The sequence below is a fragment of the Mobula hypostoma genome, chromosome 5 (assembly GCF_963921235.1).
Source record: "Mobula hypostoma chromosome 5, sMobHyp1.1, whole genome shotgun sequence".
Classification (NCBI taxonomy): domain Eukaryota; kingdom Metazoa; phylum Chordata; class Chondrichthyes; order Myliobatiformes; family Myliobatidae; genus Mobula; species Mobula hypostoma.
The window spans coordinates 112,146,087-112,171,955 of NC_086101.1; the positions used below are offsets into that span (position 1 = coordinate 112,146,087).

Genomic DNA, 25,869 nt, shown 5'->3' on the forward strand with positions numbered 1-25,869 from the left:
ACAGGTGGCAGACCAACTGCTGATCCCACTGGTGCCAGCACAGGCCAGCTAACATCTTAATCTATGTGTATTCCCGTCACAGTAACCTCCTACCTGATGGCATGAACATTGACTTCTCAAACTTCCGCTAATGCCCCACCTCCCCCTTGTACCCCATCCGTTATTTATTTATTTATATACACACATTCTTTTTCTCTCTCTCCTTTTTCTCCCTCTGTCCCTCTCACTATACCTCTTGCTCATTCTCTGGGCTTGCCCCCGCTCCCCCTTTTCTCTCTTCCCGGGCCTCCTGTCCCATGATCCTCTCATATCCCTTTTGCCAATCACCTGTCCAGCTCTTGGCTCCATCCTCCTATCTTTTCCTATCATTTTGGATCTCCCCCTCCCCCTCCCACTTTCAAATCTCATACTAGCTCTTCTTTCAGTTGGTCCTGACGAAGGCTCTTGGCCCAAATCGTCGACTGTACCTCTTCCTAGAGATGCTGCCTGGCCTGTTGCGTTCACCAGCAACTTTTATGTGTGTTGCTTGGAATCTTGGTAGACTGGCCTCATGCCAGGTTTGTACTTAAGGCATTGCATGGAATGGAATATCTGCCCAAAAGTTTTTCTCAGTTTTGCAGCAGCCTAGGCTGAAAAAAATAGTGTGGAGAAAGAAGACAGTGTATTTATGTGCAACACACAAAATGCTGGAGGAACTCAGCAGGTCAAGCAGCATTTATGGAAATGAATAGATAGTAGACATTTTGGGCCAAGACAGTTTATCAGGACCAAGAAGGAAAAGGGAAGATGCCAGAATAAAATGGTGGGGAAGGGGAAGGAGGATAGCTTAGAAGGTGCTAGGTGCAGCCAGGTGGGTAGGAAGGTCAAGGGCTGGAGAAGCATCGCCTCTGATCTGGGCCGACAATTACATGTCGGCGGCACCTAATTAATTAGCATGTTTAATTCAGCTTTTTTCTTAAAGATGTCCTGTGTGCCTCCCGGCTACCACTGCATTCTCTGCGAATCGGTACAGTATCTGTCCGGGGCCCAGGGGTTGGGGTGGTAGGACACGGGGGGTGTCATCTCATCCATTGCTTCACTTTCGCTACTGTATTCGGTTTCAATTGTTATCCTTTCCTCTTCCAATTGCATCAGCTCTTCATCTATCAGTTCTTGGTCATGAGTTGCCAAAACCTCCTCAACATCATCTTCGTCAGCTTCCACAAGCCAAACTCACTTTGTCCTTGCTTCGTTCACCACTATCGAAATGCTTAATTATGCCTAGTTTTACGCTAAGTATAACACCCTTACGAGCTCTTTCAGGCTTTTCTGACACCTTAGAACTCATCTTGCTAACGGCTGCTCAATGCAACGTGTTTAAGCAATGCCATTCTGAATCCGGGGGAGAGCGGCTGCTTGGGGTGCGTGCTGCCTTTTATCGCGCGCTGCCTTTCTTCATAACAGTGAAAACACCTTCTGAAAGTGAAAACGGTACTGATTTAGGTCTTTCGTAACACTGAGGTTTCGTAAAGCGAATGTTCGAAAAGCGGGGGACACCTGTACCTTTTGTATTAATATGTAGTCACTTAGACTGTAGGACTTTTAGATAATTCTAAGATAAAATGGCAGACCTGTTTGTGTGGTATGTTATATACCAGTCATAGTCCTGACTTTGCATCAAGCATTTTTGTAACATTCCGTATAAGCTGATTTTAATTTCTATACATTTTCCCTTCTACACATAACTGTTGCATCATTAACAGCCTTTGACCAGCAGTTCTGTATAATTATGTCTCTAAAGGAGTTCATTATTTCCTCTTCAAGTATTTCATCTTGATACTGGGTGAGTTGATTTAAGTTCTTCCCTTGCATGGGATCTAAATGGTTGTTTTCTTACCTGCACCATGCCTCTTGATGATTTGATGTCCCCACTTAAAATCTTAACATATTCTATGTTCTCTCCATTGGCGCTGTAGAACTCTTACAGTTATTGAGTATTGATATTTATAGATAGTAATGTTTGCTGTCCCATCATTGGACAAGTTTGTTTGGGTGTAAGAGGGTGCGGTTACCATTAGTTTTATCTGGTGGTTTTCTAATTTACATATATAAATGTTCAATAATGTTGGATGAGATGGGTTTGTTTCTAATTGAGAACTTTGTTCATTTTTCAGTGAAGCAAGCAAGTATTTTTTTGAACCATAAAAGGAATATAAGATCAATTCATCCATTGTTGGCCTCTCAGAGCAACATACCTTGGGAGTCTCCAACGCTGCTTGTAGGTTGGGGACCTGATCTTGGGTCAAGGTACGTGACATTCTACTGTTACTTTATTTTGTGGATTTTGTATGAATGTACTTGCATTGTCCAAGTAAACAGACTCAAAACGTTTTCTCCCTTATTTTACAGCTCCTTCCTATTCCCCTGCAAATAATTGGTGCATTTTGTAATTAAAGTTGATGTGTAAGTTTGAAGTAGAACATCGATCTTGTAGTTAAAATTTAAACATGGGGGCACTGCAACGTACCGGTTGTGTTACTGAACTAGAAACCAGAGACCTGGACTTTTGATCTGGAAATATATTTAAAGCTCAGCACCACTGTGGAATTCAAGCTTGGTTATTGAATCTAGAATATAAAGTTACTGTTATGATGACAAAACGGGCGAATTATTCACTATCATTCAAGATAATTAATTTTACTCTTGCGGGTCATGTTATGTGTTAAGTTTTATTGAATGTGGTGCTTTCCACTACACTTTGCCTTATTTATCATGTGGTCTATGGTACCGTGCAAAAGTCTTAGTCATATATATATATATGGAGCTAATACACAGCTAAGTTCTCTTATTTCTATTTCCCAACCACCTTCCTATTTTAACCAATATACAGTACCATGCAAAGATCTTGGGCACCCTAGCTATATATATTTACCTATGACTTTTGCACAGTACTCTATACATATCGGATTTCAAACTTCCCCGGTATTCATCTCCTGTGTCATCCTCAATCTCTAGTTAATTTAACCGGTATCCTGCCTTGTTTTTATTGAAGTTTGCTACGTAGTCCAGGACTTCCCATGTTTTGATCAGATAACTTTTTGTTACTTTGTGGAGAAACATTGGCCCTTGGATTTACTAGTTCACTTGTAAAGGTCATTTTACAACCACCTGATGTGTCATTCAAAATGTAAAAATTGCAAATCAGGCAGTGTCTGTAGTAAAGTATAATGAAATTGGGTTGATGACCTCTGAAAGTTCATGCCTAGTTCTAACATTAACACTGTTTCCCTGACCATCTGTATTTCAATTTAGCATATATGATGCTTTGCTTTTGATGCTTTTCTCATATTTGGCAAAGAATCCTTAGGATGTTAAGGGAAGAATTTGTTTTATGTTGACTCTACTAGTGTTTTCATTCCCTTTATATTAAAAAAAATGTAATAAATAACCATCAGTAAAAGTTGAAGAAAATAATTGCTTTTGTATATTCTCCCCCCCCCCCACCCCGAAGCTCCAAAGTTTCCAAAATTAGAGCAACTAAATACTTCTGTAATGTGGCGAACACCATCATTGGGGTTAAATCTCTATCCAGCAACACTGGTGGGAGTACCTGCAGCACAATTAGATAATTAGATATAAGAGCAGAATAAGACCCATTGAGTCTGCTCTGCCATTTCATCATGGCTGATCCATTTCACCTCTCAGCCCCAGTCTCCTGCCTCCTCCCCATGTCCCTCCATGCTATAACCAATCACGAAGCTATCAACCTTTGCCTTAAATTTTCTTAAAGATAGCCTCCATAGCTATCTGGCAATGAATTCCACAGATTCACCACTCTCTGGCTAAAGAAATTCCTCTTCATCTCCCTTCTAAAAAGGATGCCCCTCAACTCTGAGGCCATGTCCTCTGGTCCTTGACTCTCCCACATAGGAAACACCCTTTCCACATCCACTGTCAAATGGTGAAAGGCCTTGATATAGGTTTCAAATAGGTTGTTCATCATTCTTCTGAATTCTAGTGAATACAGGACCAACGTCATCAACTGCTCTTCATATAATAAACTGTTCAATCCTGGAATCATTGTCCAGTAAAATGTTTCACCACTTTCGTGTCTGGGATAATTGGGGCTAGGCAATAAATTCTGACCTTGCATTCCACAATATGAATTTTTAAGTGAATTATTGCAAAGCATGTTCCTCATTGTAGTCATCTGAAAAACAGATAACTATTCTATTTCTGGCAGTGACGTTTGAAGTATTTGTATACTTTATATTTCTTTGTGACTTAGAAGGATGCTGTTTCAGGCCACTGAGCCTATGTTGGTTCACAGTTTTGTGTTCTCCCACTAATTTTCCTTGGACACTATTCTTTACAAATTCCAATGAACTGTCCCAAATTCTGGTTTTGATACCAGGAAGACTTGTCTTTCTTACCGCTAGATCTTTGTAACTGCTTGAGTCGATATTCATATTCAACCCTATTTCTGAAGTGGTCTACCTCTTAAGGTGCTGTTTCTCAGTCTTGCACAGAAAAGCTAAATATAAGGAATAGAAGCAGCTCTAGGGCATTTGGCCCCGTCATGGCGATTGGTTCAATCATTCAGTAAGATTGATTTCTAAAAATCTGATCTCTGTATTGATTAAGCCCACTGACCAAGCCTCCACAGCCCATCTGGGAGTAAATTGCAAATGTTTACCCATCTCTGGGTGAAGTAATTTCACCTAATTTATTGTGAGTGGATTGCTTTGAAGGTGATCCCTTGGCTCTGGATACATTTCTCCAAAGTGAGCTATAGGGAAGACCTTGCTAGGGAAGACCTCAACAAGCTGCTTAGAATCTTGTACATTTCAGTGAGATCTTTCACACTTAAGTGTAGGCTTAGTCGTATAACAAACCTGCTAGTTGGGTGAACCTTTGCAGCACTCACTCTGGAGAGAGAGATGTGATTGTGCGTGCGTCAAGCTTGGCACTCTGGACAGTCAGAAGGTTAATCAACTGTAAAAGCTTGTAGTTGAAAAGGCTGCTTTGCTGGACAGGTCTGAATGAAATATTGGGCACAATTGGTAACGCTTGAGGAGAGGTCAGTATTTCAATTTATTTCTTGAATGAGACCCTGTCACGTCTGGTGCTGCTCTGAAGCAGTGAAGGAATACTTTCTTGATTTTATCTTTCAGACCTGGAGCTTTGTTGGCTTGAAAAGTTCCATATTGCTACCGTACAAGGAGCAAGTTAATATTCCTGGTCAACTTCCCATCAATCGATGTGTATAAAAATAGGCTTTTCATTAATACGGTTGCTGTATTGTTGGAGCATTTGTCCCTATAGCTCACTTCGGAGAAATGTATCCGAAGAAATCTAGCTCTTCCTAAGAGAATTTCTTGACAAATATATTTTTAAAGATTAACTTGAGTTGCAGTAAAACAGATCATTTTGTGACACAAGGTTCTTTGCTGTATCTGGATTTTATGTATTTGTGATGTGTTCAGGAGAATTATTTTCTTCCATTCCCAGAATGAACCTGCCTCTGATGTCCTTTCTCCCTAACAACAATTTAGATAAAGCATTTGCTTTTCTTTTTCAGAGGTTGCATGGGTGGAGAATAGAAGGCAAAGTCTCAACTCAAATTTATTATTTAACTATATACATGTATATAACATGTATAACCATATAATGTATATAGAAACAAGACAATGTTTCTCCGAACTAGGTTGTAAAGCACAGTAGTACACGTAACACGCGATAATTTATTAAGGTAAGAAAATCTACAGATGAATTGCACATACATAACAAACAAAAGTGCATAAATTAAATGGGTAAGAACAGATTAACCAGTGACACTTTAAATGCAGTGTAGCAGGGAGTTCAGAAGCCTAATGGCCTGAGGGAAGAAACTGTTTTCCATCTTGACCGCTCTTGTTTTTAATGCATCGGAGTCTCCTGCCTGATGGTAGAAAGTAACAGATAGTTGGATGGATGTGTGGGATCATTGATGATACTAACAGTCCTGCAGCGCTCCTGATAAATGTCCTTGATGGATGATAGGGAGATGCTATGATCCTCTCAGCCAATCTTGCGGTCCTTTGTAGGGACTTCCAATCCGATGCTCAGCTACTCCAATAGCAGATGGAGATGCAGCTTTTCAGGTGCTCTCAATGGTGCTCCTGTAAAATGCAATTAAGATGGTTAGAGTGGGGAATTAATTGGCAATGATCTTCTGACTACTTTCCACAAGTTTTCCATTGAGCTTTCATATCTTTGAGTCTGCTCCAGTGATACACTGTTGCATGGCAGAGAGGTTATTGCTTATCTCCCAGCCTTGTGATGTTTGTACTTGTGTCCTCTAGTTGCTGTCCAAGTTAAATATGTTGTTTATCTCGACTACCTCTATATTGTTCCTCATATTAACTGCAGGTAATAATACAGCTAAAGTGCGGGGCAGGGGCAACCCTTTCTGTCTGATTACTAGCGTTCATGTAGCTTATAACACTCAGAATGATGCAGCACGGTGCTGCTAGAAAGTTATTTGCATGTACATTTGTGTTTGGTGTTTGAAATGGGAAAGGGTCTGATTTTGTGCAGTTTTGGTCGCCCACCTACAGGAAAGATGTAAAGAAGGTTGAAAGAGTACAGAGACAATTTACAAGTATGTTGCTGGATCTGAAGGAATTTAATTAGAATTTATTTAGATCTTGCATCCATCCCACAATGTGAGGGAGTAAATCTCTTTTGTGTTATGACTCTGTCACAATGTACAGGCATGTGAATTTAAAGGTCTAATGGCTTGTAGAAAGAAGCTGTCCCGTAGCCTGTTGGTCCTGGCTTTAATGCTGTGGTACTGTTTGCCAGCTGGAAGCAGCTGAAACAGTTTATGGTTGGGTGACTGGTAAACCCAATGATCTTCCAGGCCTTCTTTCTGCACTTGTTGCTCTAAATGTCCTCAATGGAGGGATGTTCACATCCACAGATGTGCTGGGTTGTCGATACTACTCTCTGCAGTGCCCAGCGATCAAGTTTGGTGCAGTTCCCATACTAGGGTGATACAGCCAGTCAGTGTGCTCTCAGTGGTGCCCCTGTAGAAGGTCTTGAGGATTTGGGAGCCTATGCCGAATTTCAGTCACCTGAGGTGGAAGAGACAGTGTGCTTTTTTGTTTGGCTACAAAACCGATGATATACAGTCCAGGTGAGATAGTTGGTGATATGTATACTGGGGAACTTGAAACTACTCGTCCTCTCAACTGCAGACCCCCATTGATGTTGATTAGGACGAGCCTGTCACTGTTCCATTTGTAATCCACAATCAGCTCTTTTGTTTTTTGCACATTGAGGGAGAGGTTATTATCCTGACACCACTCTATCAGGGCATCAACCTCTCCTCCTGTAAACTGTCTCATCCCCACTAGAAATAAGGCCGATCAGAGTCACGTCATCTACAGATTTGATCAGAAGACTGGAGTTGTATGTGGCAGTGGAGTCGTGAGTTTAAAGGGAGTAGAGAAGGGGAGCCCACTCTTGCCATCTGTTGGCGATCCGATAGAAAGTCTAGGATCCAGCTGTCCAAGGTGGGGTGCAGGCCGAGGTCTCTGAGCTTCCTGTCAAGACTGGAGGGAATTGTAGTGTTGAATGCTGAACTGTATTCCAGGAACAGCATTCTAACGTATACAGTCGGCCCTCCGTATCCCCGGTTCTGCATCCACGGATACATTCCAGGAAATTCCTAAAAGCAAAACTTGAATTTGCCGAGTGCCGAGCACTACGCTTAATAGATAGATAGATGGATATACTTTATTAATCCCGAGGGAAATTTGGTATCATTACAGCCGCACCAACCAAGAATAGAGCGTAAGTATAGCAATACAAAAAACCCCAACAATCAACAACAAAATGCAAACTATGCCAGATGGAAAATAAGTCCAGGACCATTCTATTGGCTCAGGGTGTCTGACCCTCCACTGGAGGACCTGCACGTTCGATGGCCACAGGCAGGAACGACCTCCCGTGCCGCCAAGTGTTGTATCACGGTGGAATGTGGCCGAAGTCCAACAGTAAAAAGTTCAATATCCAGTCTGCAAACACATTCCTCGATCGTAATATACCCTGGATTGCACCATCCGTTGTTCACCAGATCAGTAAGCACGAAACTCCTTTACGCTTACCGCTTTCGGTGCACTTCTGGTCAGCCGGAACGGTATTACCCACTGAACTCCTCTTCTCCAAAAGTCTTTGTTGTCTTGACCCGGTCTTCTTTCCTCGGCTTTGTGATCCCCCTCTGCATCCTCTGTGTGTTTTCCTCCGGATTTCAGCAGGGGTGTCCGCCGCTCTGTTAGCTAAGCTGGCCGGGATTTGCTGGTCCGTGGAATACACAATGCGACCTTGCTTCTGTGCCGCGTGTCAGGATGTAACCATTTCCAGTGCTAAAGAAAACCCAAATAAAACTTTCTCTACCAGCATGTTAGAGAGGGTGCGACTTCGACGTAATTCCACATGAATGAAGTGATGTGTAGGCATACCCTGCTGTAGCCTCCCGCCATTTCACAGATCCTCAGTCTCTCTCCAACACTCGTCGTTTGAGCACTGTTCGCCTTGCGTCTCGTTCATTCGCTTCTTGTGTTGTGTGCACCCTTTGTTTCTGTGAAAAAAATGGCTCCTAAAAAGCAATTAAGTGGTCAAAGCAATACCTCATGGGTTAAAAGGGAGTGTAAAGTGCCATCTCTTGTCGAGAAAATAGAAGTCTTAGATCTTTTGAAAAGTGGCATGTCGCTTGCTGAAGTGGGCCGAAAGGTTGGTAAGAACGAATCGAGCATTCGCACAATAAAGCAGAAAGAAGCTGAAATTCGTGGAAGTGCTAGTGCTACCCCTACAACGGCAAAAATGGTCTCTCTGGTTCGTGCTAAAGTGCTTGCAAAGACTGAGAAAGCATTAAGTGTGTGGCTAGAGGACATGTCATAGAAGCGTATCCCTGTTGATGACAAAACTATGCATGAAAAAGCACTTAGCCTCTATGAGCCATACTGTGAAGGGGTTGAGGAGAGCGAGAGGAAGGAGTTTAATGCTGGTAAGGGATGGCTGGCTAGCTATGTAAAGCGCTACAACCTCAAGAACTTAAAGATCACAGGAGAATCGACATCAGCATTCCCAGAGGAGCTCAAGAAACTCATAGAAGAGAAAGGCTACCTTCCAGAGCAAGTCTTCAGTTGTGATGAAACGGGCTTGTTCTGGAAGAAGATGCCCAATCGGACCTACATCCATAAGAACGCCAAGCAGGCCCCAGGGTTCAAAGCCTAGAAAGATTGCCTTACTCTGGTGCTGTGTGGCAACGCAGCCAGTCACATGATCAAGCCAGGACTTGTCAACCGAGCAAACAATCCCTGGGCCCTTAAGAACCAAAACAAAAATTGCCTGCCCGTGTTCTGGTAACACAACAAGAAGGCTTCCAGCCACCCCCAACCTCTCTGCTTCGCCGAGGATAACATGGAAGTGATGTTCCTGCCTCCTAACACTACGTCACTGCTGCAGCCACTTGATCAAGGCATCATCAAGTGTATTAAGGCGACTTACACCCGTCTCACCTTCGGGAGAATTCGTGCTGCCCTTGATGTTAACCCTGACTGCAGCATCATGGATCTAGGGAAGAGCTTCACAATTGCAGATGCAATTGTGCTTATTGCAGAGGCTGTAGATGCCCTGAAGCCGGAGACAGTCAGTGTATGTTGGAAGCCATTATGGAGTGAGGTAGTCAGTGATTTCAGGGGCTTCCCCACTATTGATGCAGAAGTCAGGAATACCTTGAATGTTGCAAGGGAAGTTGGTGGGGAAGACTTCTCTGACATGATCAAGGACGAGGTCGAGGAACACATAGAAGAGCATAGAGAAACCCTTATCAACGAGGATCTCGAAGATCTGCTGAAATCCTCTACAGAAGATGATGCAGAAGATTTAGACGAGGCAGAGCCATCAATTTGGACACTTGAAAAATTTGCAGCAGTTTTTCAATGGGCGCAAGTGTTAAAGGATATGATCCTTTGATAGAACGAAGCCTCCGTGTCACCCGAGGGATAACAACATGCCTACAACCACTGCAAGATTTGTTTGATGATGCAAAGAAAAAGAAGAAGCAGCTTCCTATAACGATGTTTCTAACCAAAGCATCTGCAATTGTGAAACCTCGACCTTCAACGCTTAAAGATCCTCAGCCCTCAACCTCCACAGATCCTGACATTAGTATTATTGAGCCTCCTCCAAAGTGTCATTATTCCCTAAACAATACAGTACAACAACTATTTACATTGTATCAGGTATGATAAGTAATCTAGAGATGATTTAAAGTATACTGGAGGATGTACGTAGGTTATATGCAAACACTACGCCATTTTATATAAGGGACCTGAGCATCCGTGGATTTTGGTATCCGCGGGGAGTCCTGGAACCAATCCCTCGCAGGTACCGAGGGACGACTGTATATCCTTCGTCTCCAGCTGAGTGAGGACGGTGTATAGTTCTGTGGCTATGATGTCATTGGAAGACCGGTACCGTTGGCAGGCGAATTGTAGGGGCTCTGGTGTGGGTGGTAGCATACTGCAGATGTAGTCCTGAGTGAGAAGGAAAGATTGAATGAGTTGGGACTTTATTCCTTGGAATATCGAAGATTGAGAGGAGATTTGAAAGAGATATACGAAATTGAGGGGGTATAGGTGGGTAAATGAAAACAGGCTTTTTCCATTGAGTTTGGGCGGGACAACCAGAGGCCATGGGTTAAAGGTGAAAGGTGAAAAGTTTAACGGGAACATGATAGGAAACTTCAGTCAGAGGATCGTGGGTGTGGACTCTACTTCAACATTTAAGAGAAATTTGAATAAGTACACAGATGATAGGGGTATGAAAGGCTATGGTCCCAGTGCAGGTTGATGAGAGTAGGTAGTCGGCAGTTTAAATGGTTAGCTGAAGGGCCTGTTTCTATGACTATTTTCTGGAAGGGATGATTGAGGAATTGCCCAAGTTTCTCTCTAAGCTTATTCATTTTATAATGCATAAATACTGCAGCAGTTCAAATAAAACAAATGTTCAGAATTGGAGTGAAAAATATGTAATTGAAACAACAGGTGACCAAGACTGATAAATGCAGAGCTTGGTGTGAGGTTGGGCGCTTCATTCTTCACCTTCCCCATGGGCAGCTTATGAAAGTAAATGTACTGTGGTTAAAATGTGCTTATCTTGGTACTGGTTCAAATCATGGATAAACTTGGATATCAGATATGTGCAATATTTGATATGGTACCATCATCTCCAGCTAACTGTTTGTAAGTTTCTAGAGGTTTAATAGCCTCTGTCCCTTCCGGAGAACCTGTCACAAGTTGTAAAAGCTGTTTTTTGTAGTTATCTCTTTATTGCCTAGCAGTTTTTGTCTGATTACGCCTCATTTAACACTCTTATTGGGGGGGGGGGTTGTAGAAGCAGGAAATCATCTAATGCTTCATTTGCAATCCCAAATCCCTTGGGCAATTTGTTTAGAAATACTTTCAAATAGGAAATCTTAAACCATGCTGCAGAATGGAGAGGCTCTAATTAGGTCTGCCTTGGTGCACTGTTCTTGACTGAGATGTAGCTTTGAGTGCAGTAGTGGCTGGATTAGAATCCAGTTGATTGCATTTCTTATCCTGAACCATTGTGTGAACATTGAAGATTTCTTGGTCAGAGTGGCACAACATAAAATCGGACCCTGTGGTTTAACACTTTGTGCACCACCTCTTCCAATTCTGTAAGATATAGAAGTAGAATTAGGCCATTTGGCCTATCGAGTCTGCTCTGTCATTTCATCATGGCTGATCTGTTTTCCTCCTTCGCCCCAATCTCCTGTTTTCTCCCTGTTAACCCTTCATGCCTTGACTAATCGTGAATCGATCAACCTCTGCCCTAAATGACTTGGCATCCACAGCCACCTGTGGTAACAAATACCACAGATTCACCATTTCCTGGGTAAAGAAATTCCTCCTCAACTCCATTCAAAATGGACATCCCTCTATTCTGAGGCTGTGTTCTCTGGTCCTAGACTCCTCCCCCTCCCCCCATCGGAAACATCCTCTCCACATCCAAGAAACTGCAGTCAGCTTCGATGGATTCCTGAAGAATGACAGCTTTCACAGTTACTAAAAGGATTGCATTTCTTAGCCCCAGTGCACAGCTTTTATTGACTGCTGGTTCAAAAGCAGTCTGGAGATCTGAAAATGATCAAAAAGGGATGGTCAAAGAAAATCATTTCGTATGGCTGCAGAGTTTGCTGCAGATTGCTTGATTTTCTTATCATTTACCCAGTCAGCACTGGTGGGAAATTTCATCTGCTTGAATTTGGCTGGTGGATTGATGTGGAAATTGTGACACTGAATGGTAGTTAACAGTGGATGCAGATATATAGCATGGTGTAATAGCACTTTTTTCACAGCAAGAAAGCTCCATGTTCCTTGTCTGTCTGTTGTGGAGTGTAGGATTAAACTGAGATCTCCTGAGTGTTCATTACAAGACTACTAGAATATAAAAGCAAGAATGTAATGTTAGGCTTAAGGCATTGGTCAAACTGCACTTGGAAGATCTTGAGCAGTTTTGGGCCCCTTATTGAAGCAAGGTTCACAAGAATGATTCCAGGAATGAAGGGATTAACGTACGAGTAGCACTTGATTGTGGATTTGTACTCGCCAGAGTTTTGAAAAGTGAGAGTGGAATCTCATTGAAATCTATCGAATACTGAAAGATAGAGTGGATGTGGGAAGGATGTTTCTTATAGTGGGGGACCAGAGGACACAGCCTCAGAATAGAAGGACATCCATTTAAAACAGGTGAAGAGGAATTTCTTTAGTCAGAGTAGTGAATAGCTGGAATTCATTGCCACAGACGGCTGTGGAGGTCAACTCATTGGAGGCTGAGGGGTTCTTGATTACTAAGAACCACAAAGAATATGTGGAGAGGGCAGGAGAATAGGGCTGAGAGGAATAATAAATCAAGCATGATGGAATGGTGGAGCAGATGTAAATGTCTTATGGACTGCTGCTAGAAAATTTAATTCTGTTGAATGCAAGTTTGTTTCATGTGTGTTAATGCAAGAGCTTATTACCAACACATTTGCAACAACTGGTGCAAACTAATGCTCAAAGCAGAGATTTACTGTGTGATACGAATTCCTTTTGTATGATTCAAAGGTCCCTCAGTAGGACCTGGAGTAGCCAGGGATTTTTAATATCAGGACCAATATTTGCCCATTCCAAAATTTCACTGAAAGTTCATCTCCACTGTCTGCTTGTGTTGTTGTATTTTCTCACAAAGCACTGAGCTAAGTTCAGAATTAATTCACTGCACATTACGCTAGAGTGTGAAAGATGCCATATAAATCAGGTTTACAAAATCCCATTAGAATTGTCTGTTGCATATTCTGTGGCTGCAGCTGATGTTCTTTAGGGAAAGTGCTAGTATGTTTTGTGTAGTACTTTTGACTTCAACCTCTTTTTTAACCAGCACTGGATTTGTATTCCTCTGATACTGACAGTTTTGCAGCTCTTCCTAAGTTTATTTCTGCAGATACTAGTGCCCTAATTCCTGTTGCATTTTGCTCTGTAAATTCAGTTTGACTTCACTTGAAACTGCAATCTACTCTTCCCCATTTATTCTCTGTCACTGGAGGCCTAATATTGAAAACATGGGTGATGCAGTAATCTGAAATTCGAGGTGTAAACTGAATTCACTTCTGTTTTCAGGTAGAGGATCCTCTTCTGGAGTCCTAATCTGATGTTCTGTTTTTTCCAAAAAAAAATCAGTGAGAACCATTGTAATGCACATAGAACCACAACAAGCTGTTATTTTTTGTGCGTTCCCATACAGGATGATGAATTATTGTATCCAGGTTTGTGGCACACTAGGGAAAGAAGCCTGTGGAATAATGCTGGTGATGGCTATTATGCATAAATTGGCACCACTTGTGTATTTTTGTTTGGCTTAGTAAACAGTATTTCTGACAATGAATCGTACAGTTATAGAGTTGGAAAAGGTTATTCATAGCCAGGTCTTTGAGGCATCTACTAACAAGCCCTTTCTGCTCTATTCTCCTTAGTTCTGTAAATTTATTCTTTAAAATAACAATCGCTTTCTATTTTGTTTTTTTTTTAATTTTATTTTTATTTGGATAAGGAATTCCCAATATCATGTACTTTTTTCACACATATAACCTTTTCCATTTTTTATATGTATAAAACTATAATTATTTATACATTCTTAAGTACACATTGAGATGATATAAAAGGAAATTAGACACTTAAATAGATAATTATGTACTGTGGTAATTCTAATCTATTAGGCTAAGTAATGGCATTAGTTGTTAAGAAAAAGGGTAATAATAGTTTCCATATAACTCTTCTGGACCATTTCCACTGGTCCAAAATGTTGTATATAAGCCTATGTAACAACCATTGTAGGTGTTTATATCCTAATTTGTTCATGCTTGCTCCTGCCCGCAGACATTAATTATCCAATCCCTATGTACTTATTTACTTAATTTTTTCATTTTTTATCCCTTTCCCAAATCTTTCCCTTTACTTGTGTTAATTCTCTATTTTCCAAAAGAAAACAAAAAAAAAGACATTTAGACTAGGGGTGCTTACATTAGCAATATTACTGTGTTGATGAGAAGAGCAGTATAAATCATTAGGAGAGTCATCTAAAGTCTGCTCGCATAGGGGTTATATATTCAATCCATTTATTCCAGATTTGATAAAATTTTTCTTTTTGAATTCTCAGGGAGTAAGTCAACTTTTCCATTTTAAATATTTCCAAGATAATTTTGTGCCAATCTTCTAATGTAGGTGGTATTCGATTTAGCCACTTTCGAGTGATTGATTTCTTACTTGCCGCTAAGAGGGCCTGCAGCAACTTTATATCTTCCTTCTGTTCAAGAAACAATACATGCCCCAAATAAAACGTCTCAAAGTTCAGAGGTATCTGGGACCTAAGTACCTTAACTAATGTTCTATGAATACCTTCCCAATATAGACTTAATTTAGGGCAATCCCAGAAAATATGAAAATGATTTGCCTCCTTGGAGCCGCACCTTCTCCAACACGTCACGTTTGTATCGTTATATTTTTCCTGATATGGGGTCTTAAGAAGTATCTTACAATGTTTTTCCAACAATGTTCTCTCTAAGTCAAAGAATTAGTCGAGGACGATTGAAAGCTGCAGATTTTCCCCCAAGCCTCCTCTGAAAGTACCAACCCCGCTTCTTTCTCGCACTTCTCTTTAATATACAGTGTATTTACATTTTTAGCATGGGAGAGTGCATTATATAGGCGATAAACTGATTTACTAGGTATTGAACTGCAAGCCGAATTCAGAATCTTGAAAAATTCTAATTCTACTGTTGATAGGTCTGTATATCTACAACTCTGGTTAACATAGTTTCGTACTTGAAGATACCTAAAAAAGTCATTATGTTCTAGGCCATGTTTGTCCTGCAGGATTTGGAAACTTTGTAATACTCTTTTATCTATAAATGAGAGGTAGGTTGTAAGACCTTTCTTTATCCATAGCTCAAATCTTTTCTCTCCTCTGTTGGGAAGGAATTCGGTATCATATGCACATCATCTGAAGAGTTTTAACATGTTATTAATTCCACATGAATTAACCACCTTCTGCCATACTTTTAATGTAAGATTTATCCAACTGTTTTTAAATTTTTCCAACTGGGCCATCAATCCTTTGTCAGCTATTGAGGCCTGAAGAGGAAAACTGTCAACTAATCCAAATTCTATTTCCTTCCATCTAGCCTTATATTCCCTATTACACCAATATAACGGAGGGGTTATCTGTGAGGCATAAAAATAATTTCTCAGGCAAGGAAGAACCATACCTCCTCCTTCCTTCCCTAAATGTAAGGTGTTATATCGAATTCTAGGTTTCTTTCCTTGCCAAATGAAGCGGGAAATCCATTTGTCCCGTTCCCTGAATTGATTATCATCCACCTCCACCAGTAAAGTACGGAAAAGATACAATAACTGAGGAAGAATATTCATTTTTATAGTATTTATCCTTGAATTTAAATTTAAAAAGGGGATAAGATTCCATCTATGCATATCTGCTTTTATCTCTGAGATTAATGGCCCATAATTTACCTGTGACAGTGTTGAAAGATCCTTCAGCAGGGTTATTCCTAAATATTTTAATGATTTAGCTTCCCACTTAAGATCGTATGTATCCTGCAATTTTTTGGATGGTGTATAATTTAGGGACATAACCTGCGTTTTCTTTACATTTATTTTATAACCTGATATTTTCCCAAAGTCATCCAACAGTGTAAACAATCCTATAAATGATTTTTCTGGTTCACTCAGATAGACCAAAACATCATCTGCGAATAACGCCACTTTCTGTTCAATCCCTGCCACCTTGATACCTTTTACGATTTTGCTCTGTCTTATTAGTTGGGCAAGTGGTTCAATATATAGCGCAAAAAGGAGAGGAGAAATTGGGCATCCCTGTCTCGTGCCTCTCTCTAAGATGAAGGAGTCGGAGAGGTCCCCATTTATCTTAATTCGGGCTGTAGGGCTGTCATATAGAGTCTGAATTACTTTAATAAACTTTTCTTGAAAGCCGAATCTTCCTAACACTCTGTATAGGAATGCCCAACTAACCGAATCAAAAGCTTTCTCAGCGTCCAATCCTACTACCATTGTCTCTGTCTCATTCTTATTAACCTGTTCTAATATGTGCAGAGTTCTCCTTATGTTGTCCTGTGTTTGTCTTTGTTGAATAAATCCAGTCTGGTCTAAATGGATTAGGCCAGGTAAAAGCTTGTCCAATCTGCGCGCTAATATAGATGTAAATAGTTTGTAATCTAAATTAAGAACACTAATTGGCCGATAATTGCCACATTCTAGTTTAACTTTACCCTCTTTAGGAATAACTGAAATAATCGCTTCTCTCCAGGAAGGTGGAGTTTCTCCTCTCTGCAAGATCCAATTAAAGGTGTTAAGTAGTAATGGGGCTAACTGTGTCTTCAGGGACTTGTACCACTCTGAGGTAAACCCATTAGAACCCGGGGACTTTTCAGCCTTTAACCTAGAGATGGCCACGTTCAGTTCTTTGACAGTTACTGGTTCTAATAAACTTTCATTTTGTAAATCTGTAAGTTTAGGTAGATCTAAAAAATTTAATACACTGTCTATATAGGGCTCACTGGGGGCCCGGCGTTGGGAGTACAGCTCTCGATAATATGTTTCAAAACTCTCTTGAATTTTCCCTATTGTACTCTCCACAAGCTTTGTCTTTGGATTCTTTATTTTATGAATTGTATTGTCTGCTTGTTGTTTTCGTAATTTATATGCTAATAATCTAGCTGATTTACCTCCTACTTCATAATTCTTTTGTCTCAGGTAAAGAAAATTTCTTTGAGTTTCCAACGTATAAATATCATCAATTTCACTTTGCAATTTCCTAATTTCCTGTTTTCAATTTGAATTACTTTTGTTGCTATCTACAACTTGAAGTTGTTTTAATTTTCCTTGAAGGTCTGCTAATTTTTGTGCATTGATTTTTTTCATGTGAGTGGTAATGAAAATAATTTTCCCTCTCAGTACAGCTTTCAATGTATCCTATAAGATCACTGGTGATGTTTCTCCCATGTCATTAAGGTCTAGATATTCTTTGATTTCTCCCCTTAATCTCTCCATTACTTTTGGGTTATTGAGTATCTGTGAGTTTAGCCTCCACAGTGTTTTCCTCATTTTCCTTTCCAGGATTAGAGACACAGAGACTGGGCTATGATCCGACAGATCAATTGTTGCAATATTACAGTTTTTTATCCTGAGTCTATCTGTATTAAAGATAAAGAAATAGTCTATCCTTGAATAGGCTGAATGAGGGAAAGAGTAATGTGTATAATCTTTACTAGTAGGGTGTAATTCCCTCCAGACATCTATAATTCCCAACTCCTCCATCAATGAATTCATTTTCCGAGTCAGAGGTTTATTCTGAGTAACTATTCTTGAAGAATCTAACAGGATTTAATCTAATATTAAAATCCTCTCCACAAATTACTACCCCTTGAGAACTGACCATTAGGTCAAAAATGTGTCTATAAAATGACCATTCACTACCTGGAGGAGCATAAACATTCAGCAATGTTATTTCTGTACCTTCTATTCTTCCTGTGATTTTTACAAACCGTCCTTCTTTGTCTCTAGTCTCTGAAATATGTTCATAACTAAGAGTACTGATATTAAAGTAGCTACCCCTCTTTTGTGACTCAATTTATATGATGAATAAAATACATGCTTAAAGCCCATTCTTTTTAATTTTCCATGTTCAGATTGGCTCATATGTGTTTCTTGGAGGAAAGCTATTTGTGCCCTCTCTTTTTTCAATTTAGACATAATCTTATTTCTTTTAATTGGATTCAAAACCCCATTAACATTATAGGAAATTATTTTTACCAATTCAGTTTGCATTTTTCTCTAGTAGAAAAAAAACTCTCCTTTTCTAACCAAACAGTAAGCAATCCCTTATTTGAACGTGTAACATTTGAAAATTTTTCCCAACTTCCCACAGTGAGGCCTGAGCACCGACCTGCCTCAGTTCAGAGGGATAACCTCTATCTTCACCCTGTGTTAGAGGGCCCTCAGCAGTTTGAATAATCAGAGAATTTTCTCCTATTTATGTCTCGACCAAATTGCTATCATTCAAGTTATTCTGCCGTTTATTTTCAGTTACCAGTTTTCATTTTACTTTTAAGTCCGATTTACTCTTTTCAGTCATTTCTCTTAATTAACCTGTATTCTCTGTACATTCGCATCTGAATATTTGCAGCTTTTCCTTGTAGTTTGACACTCTGGTTCGAGTGGAGTGTCCTCGCCCCACTAACTGCCACGACTTCTGCCGAATCCTCTCCAGTAGCGACTCCGGTTGGGTGATAACTTTAATAGGTAGTCCCCGGTCCGCCAGGTCCAACGTTGCCTCCTCCACCGTAACGTAAGTTTTTGTCCCTTCGTCGTAAAAGACTCTCAGCCGAGCTGGATACAGGGTCTGGAATCTGATGTTGTTTTCCTTCAGGACTCTCCGTGTTTCCGTATATTCCTTCCGTCTGGCAAGAATCCCCGGTGCGTAGTCATGGTCTAAACTGATTTTACAGTTGTTCCACATGAAACTTTTATTTTGCCATGCCCTTTTAAGCACCTCTTCCTTCGTTCTGTAACTGAGAAATCTGACCAGAATCGATCTGGGCTGGGCGCCTGCCAGAGGCTGTGGTGCCAACGCGCGGTGAGCTCTTTCTATCTGTAGGTCTTTTGCAGCAGGTATATCAAGGTTCTCGCTAAGCAGCTTCTCCACGAAGGGAATCATCAATCCAGGTTTACCTTCGGTTCCTTCGGGAACTCCGTAAATCCTCACATTTTCCCTTCTTGAGCGGCCTTCTTGATCTATTAGTTTCCACTGGAACTGGTCTTGCAGCTTCAGCATTTCTGCTATCACTTCCTCGGCGTTTTGTAGCTTCTCTTCAATTCCAACAATCCTCGCTTCGGCTTCATCTATCCGCGAGTTAGTTTTTACTATTTCTCCTTTAATATCTTCCAGCTGTTTGCTGTTATCTTGTCGGAACTCGCAAATCTCTCCGAGAATCAAAGACAGAGTCACCGATTTCCCCCTCATTATCTCCGTCCTGGCTTGCCGTGGGGGAGCTAGGCCCGTCGCCTTGCTGCGTCTCTTTATGTCTATCAGCCTTTGGAGCGGACTTTTTAATCTTGTTCTTAGACATCATCCTTGCCCCTTTTATTAATATAGTTATGCAATATTAAGTATTTGTCTAAATTCGATTTTGGGGCAGTTTACCTTCTTTTTTGTTGAGAGACCTTTTCCTTACGCCGCCATTCCCTTGATGACCCGGAAGTCCACTTTCTATTTTCAAAGTGTTAGTAATCTTACTTCCAAGTGAAAGATTGAAAAGTACATTTATTTATCAAAGTACGTGTGCAGCATACAACCCCGAAATTAGTCTTCCCCACAGGCAAAGAATCATGAAACCAACTTGTTCAAAGAAAAACATCAAACCACCCCTCGCCCTTCACCCCACCTCGATTTCTGTGTTCCTCAGTGCTTTAATTAGTGAAAGATAGAGTCAATCATGGGCTCATGCCCTGTCTCATCTTCCTGGTCTCCATGTCACATGCTTTGCTTGCAGCCTTGTGGAACCCTCTCGGAGACAGCAAAGTGCCAGATCACTCAATTGGCCAGGGAACACCAGAATCACCAGAATGTAGATAACAGGCTCCAACAGTAGCAGAACCACATCTGAAATAAAAAGATGTGAAAAAGGTTGCTTCATGAGAATGTAACTTATGGTAGAGTTGTTTGCTGGCGCCATCTTCCTCCACACTTTCAGATTCTGTTTCAGTTCTCAATATTGCATGATGTTCATTTCCCTGGTGCTTTGGTAATTTAGGATCGGAAACAGTTGTCTAAATGTCCTTTTTCAGGGAGAACAACCTCAACTTTTCATGGTAGCTTCCTGTCATCATCCCTATATCATCATCTTCACAAGCTTCCTCAAGTAATGTTCCCTGAATTAAGTATCACAGATTTGAGAAACCAGACAATATTACCAGAAAACAGAGGTCTCTATCGCCACATCTGTGAAATTTAAGATCTCAGGAAGGCAGTAAGTTTACCTGATTAGCACCTATGGTTGGCACTCCCCTGTCAATCCATTGCTATCCCCAAAGCACATGTGACTTGGTTGTTTTTGCTACATCACTGTACTAATTGGCTAATAAATTGATTGGTTTTAAGATGTCATATACTTAAAGTGGTTATATTTGATGTTTCAATTTGCTAAATATTGGTTCAATGTACTAGGAAGTTCTGTACTTGTATTTATTGAATAGTTCAAATTTGTGTACCTCATGAAGGAGGTACAGAGAACTTGGGTCCCATGCCACCATGTTCAGGAATAGTTATAACCCCTCAACTATCAGGCTGCTGAACCAGAGTGAATAATTTCACTCGCCCCAACACCGAGCTGAATTCCAAAACCCATGGATTCACTTTCAAGGACTCTACAGCTACCTTAGTGCATAAGGTATTAAATGTAAAGCACCACACACAATGCTGGAGGATCTCAGCAGGCCAGGTAGCATCTATGGAAAAAAGTACAGTTGGGGCCGGCTGGGGGCTCAATGACATCGGCGCCAGACCTGGGAGCAGAGGTTCTGGGGTTCGAGACCAGTCGGGTCCACTCCTGAGTATGCTTTCCATCCGTGCCGGGTTGAGTGTCGAGATTGCAACTCGACCTCGTAAAATAAAGGGAAAATACTGCGAAAATGTCTGTGTGAGGAGTGGCGGTCACACAGTCTCTCTCCCGTTCTGCGCCTTGCAAAAAGACATGAAAAAAACATCATCACGCACGGACGCAGACGCACGCCCACAGACATGCACGCATGCAGGCACACGCCCACAGACATGCATGCACGCAGACGCACACCCACAGACACTCACGCACACCCACAGACTTGCACGCAGACGCACACCCACAGACGTTCACGCATGCAGACGCACACGCACAGACACTCACGCACGCCCACAGACATGCACGCACACAGGCGCACGCCCACAGACGTGCACGCACGCAGACGCACACGCACAGACACTCACGCACGCAGACGCACACCCACAGACGTGCACGCACGCAGACGCACACCCACAGACACTCACGCACGCAGACGCACACCCACAGACTTGCACGCACGCACACGCACAGACACGCACGCAGACGCACACGCACAGACACGCACGCAGACGCACACGCACAGACACGCACGCAGACGCACACGCACAGACACGCACGCAGACGCACACCCACAGACTTGCACGCACGCAGACGCACACCCACAGACACTCACGCACGCAGACGCACACGCACAGACGTGCACGCACGCAGACGCACACCCACAGACTTGCACGCACGCAGACGCACCCCCACAGACTGGCACGCACGCAGACGCACACGCACAGACGCGTACGCACGCAGACGCACACGCACAGACACGCAAGCAGACGCACACGCACAGACGTGCACGCACGCAGACGCACACCCACAGACTTGCACGCACGCAGACGCACCCCCACAGACTGGCACGCACGCAGACGCACACGCACAGACACGCACGCAGACGCACACGCACAGACGCGTACGCACGCAGACGCACACGCACAGACACGCATGCAGACGCACACGCACAGACGCGCACGCATGCAGACGCACACCCACAGACGCGCACGCACGCAGACGCACACGCACAGACTTGCACGCAGGCAGACGCACACCCACAGACACTCACGCACGCAGACGCACACCCACAGACACTCACGCACGCAGACGCACACCCACAGACACTCACGCCACCCGACCACAGCGGACTCTGAGTCCATCCGAAAACTTCGAGCCTCTCGACTCCGCCCTGGCCGCCAAGCAACAAGCAAAGCCGAGGACTCGGGGGCCTTCCCCTCTGGAGATTTTGGATCACACAGTAGCAGCAGCAGTGAAGCAGGCATTTCAGAAGTTTCACCAGATGTTCCTCCGTGCTCTCACGTCTGTCTCCATCAAATCAGGATTGTGCATGGCACCCTACTTGACAGATAACAGATATCACCACCGGAGTGGCCGCTGCGAGCTGCGTTGCACCGCCGCCTTCTCCTCCCGTCTGATGGTCTCCAGATCATGGTCTCTGAGGGTCTTTGCGTGTTGGGGGGTTGATTCTTTTACTGGAGCAAATAGGGAAGGGGCAGGGTGATGATTTTGCTGCTTGTGCGTGGGGGAGGTCTTTGATGTTATAATGTTATCTGTCATTCATTCTTTGGGTTTTCCTTCTGCTTCACGATGACAGCAAAGAGTAAGGATTTCAGGTTGGATATTGTATATGTTCTCTATTAAATTAAACTACTGAAGTGGATAGTATCAGGTGCAAAGTACACAACAGAATTTGCATTATATGAGGGCCACAAAGTTTCCCGTGGGATGATTGGAATTCCAAACCTGGAGGTGATGTAGACCTAAGACAGCACAGACACTGGCAGAGATTATTAGTGAGGAGTTAGAAGTTGCTGTCTTCACAGCTTAAAAGCTGTGCTGGATGTGAACAGGATGATAAAAGTCCAAACTGCCCAGTTCAGTTGGAGAACTGCATGTATTTTCCTGTGGTGTAATTAATATTCAACTTGTAGATCTGCTTTGGCTCTATAAACTCTTGTGTCTGAATCAGGTAATTGTGGGATCAAGCTGCACTCCAGACCTTCAGGGTAATGCTTCACTGTGGTATTGAAAGAGTACTACACTGTCAGAACACCAACATTCAGATCAAATATTAAATTATGCACAGATTGTCCTAAGTATAATACATAATTCCCATTTTTGGGGAGTTCGGCTTGATGCTTTGAGCAATATTTATCTTCAGATTAAAGGAGATTAAATGGTCACTGTCTCACTGCTGTTTTGGGTGTTTGCTATGTGTGTGTGTGTGTGTGTGTGAATAATTTGCTGTCCCCCCCTCCCCCCCACAAGAGTGACTGCATTTTCAAATCAACCATGTAAGGTTGAGTTGTCCTGAATTGTGAATGGGCTGTAAGTGTAGCAGACTGTAGTGGCATGGTAGCATTGTGGTTGGCATGGCTCTTTACAGTACCAGCAACCCAGGTTGAGTTCCTGCTGCTGCCTGGAAGAAGTTTGTACATTCTCCCTGTGACGTGTGGGTTTCCTCCCACAGCCTAAAGAAGTACAAGTTGGTAGGTTAATTGGTCATTGTAAATTGTCCAGTGATTAAGCAAGGGTTAAATTGCTGGGTGGCATGGCTCAAAGGGCCAGAAGAGCCCATTCTGCACTGTATCTCAAACAATAAATGTCACTTTGATATATCAGCTGTAATTAATTGAAGTGGATGGTAACTCCCAAGGTATGGATAGGTTTAGCATTTTTGGTGCTGTTGCTCATTTCTTATTTTCTAATCCCACAGTCTCACATTGGAAACCGTTGCAGATTATATGGTCACTGTCCCATTGCTCAGATTTTAAGCTTGCATTCTTTGAATAGTTAACCAAAATTGTTTATTATATCTACTCTAAATCAGAAAGATTGCAACAAACCACTGACAAAGGTTGTAACAAATTTGCCACTATTTGGCCATGTGAGGTAAAATATGATTAGTTCAGGGGACCCTGTAATTGGGGAATTTAACTTCACTTTCATATTGGGTTGAATTCTTTGGTGTATCAGTTTGCAACTTGATGTCATTGGAAAGCAGGAAATTTCTTTTTGTACGTCCCCTGTCCCTTGCACTTTTATGTAAATGATGCTTTGAGGCCATTTCTGATATATTTTCTGGCACTTTAGTGTAGTGAGCCTTCAAGAGGTAGGTGCTGTGCTCTGTTTTGTGGGAATAAAATCATTAAAATGGCAGGTAACCTCTAGAAGATGTGTGGCATGCTGGCCTTTATCAGTCAGGACTTTGAGCATAGGAGTTGGGAAATTATTATATACAGTTACATAAAACATTAGTGACATAAGATATTGCATGAGTATTGTGTACAGTTTTGTCATCCTATAATAAGAAATAATATTATAGACAATAGACAATTATTAAACTGGAAAGAGCGCAGATGTTGCCTGGACTTTGGCTGACTGGTGGGGTTGGTCAACCTCCCCCTACCCTGGAACGGCTGTGTAGAGTAGAATTTTTTTTTAAATCCATGGAATGTAAGAAATTGTAAAGTGACCTGACAGTAGTATAAATGATACTGAAGGGCATAAGAAGGGTGAAAGCTCATAGTCGTCTTCTCTCTCTCTCTTCTCCGCCCCCCCCCCCAAGAAGGGGGTGCTTAAAAACAAGGAGGCATAGGTTTGAGATCAGAAGTGAAAGACTTTTTTAAAAAAAAGTTATCAGGCAGTTTCTTCATGCGAAGGATGGTGTGTATTTGGAATGAGTTGCCAAAGATAGTGGTTGAGATGGGTACATAATCAACATTCATTAATCATCTAGTTAAGTGTATGGATAGGAGAGGTTTAGAGGGTCATGGGCCAAATGTAGGCAGGTTGGGCTAGTTTGCCAGACAATACAGGAAGAGTGATTTGGTCTAAAGGGCTTGTTTCCATGTTAAACAATTCTGACTCATTTACTACATTAATTTATGACTTGGAAGTTGTTTGGGAAGAATGTTGTGAAAGATTCACATTCAGTTAGGGCTTTAATCATTAGAAAAATCTGATTCTTTTGGCCTCAAGTTGAGATGATTTTTGAGTCATTTATAACAATCTACTTTACTCGTGCCTTTTACCTGCATCTGCACTCCACCCTCTGCCATCCAATTTTTAAATGGATGTTGAACCCATGAACACTACCTCACAACTTCTTAAAATTGCTGTTTTGCACTACTTATTTTAACTTAACTATTTGGTATGCATACATAATTACTGTAATTCAGTTTTTTCCTATATTTAGGATTTTTTTAATATTCAGGATGTTTGCTGGTGATATTAAACCTGATTCTGATCTCAGTGTCGTTTTTTTAAAAAAAGAATTGTATTGTTGGTGTTTTTATGGGTTGTTTAACATTGTATCTGTTAACATAGCTTATTGTGGGGTTATTAAGCTTTTCCTTTCCAATATTCCCATTCTATAGTAATCCTTTTCCAGAAGGTAGTTATTACAAGATATTTTGTGGGTGGTGGCTAGCATCTGGTACATAAGTCAGTTTTAACAGTGCAGTATGGATTAGTTTTAATTCTTGACTCTAGTGCCACCTGTAGCACTGTTATAGGCAAAGGAAGAAGTGGAGAATGGATACTGTTGCCCAGGTGATGAATGATTGTTCCAAAAAGCAGCT

General features: G+C 41.7%; 1 protein-coding gene across 6 annotated transcripts in view; it reads left to right on the forward strand.

The window, feature by feature from the left end:
* LOC134346920 (GRB10-interacting GYF protein 2-like) overlaps nucleotides 1-25,869 on the forward strand; it is a 173,344-nt gene that overhangs the window by 53,551 nt on the left and 93,924 nt on the right. For all 6 annotated transcript variants that reach the window (XM_063048776.1, XM_063048771.1, XM_063048774.1 and 3 more), the window contains one exon: nucleotides 2,154-2,286. The gene's annotated coding sequence lies outside the window, so the exon portion shown is untranslated. The remainder of the gene's footprint in view (nucleotides 1-2,153; nucleotides 2,287-25,869) is intronic.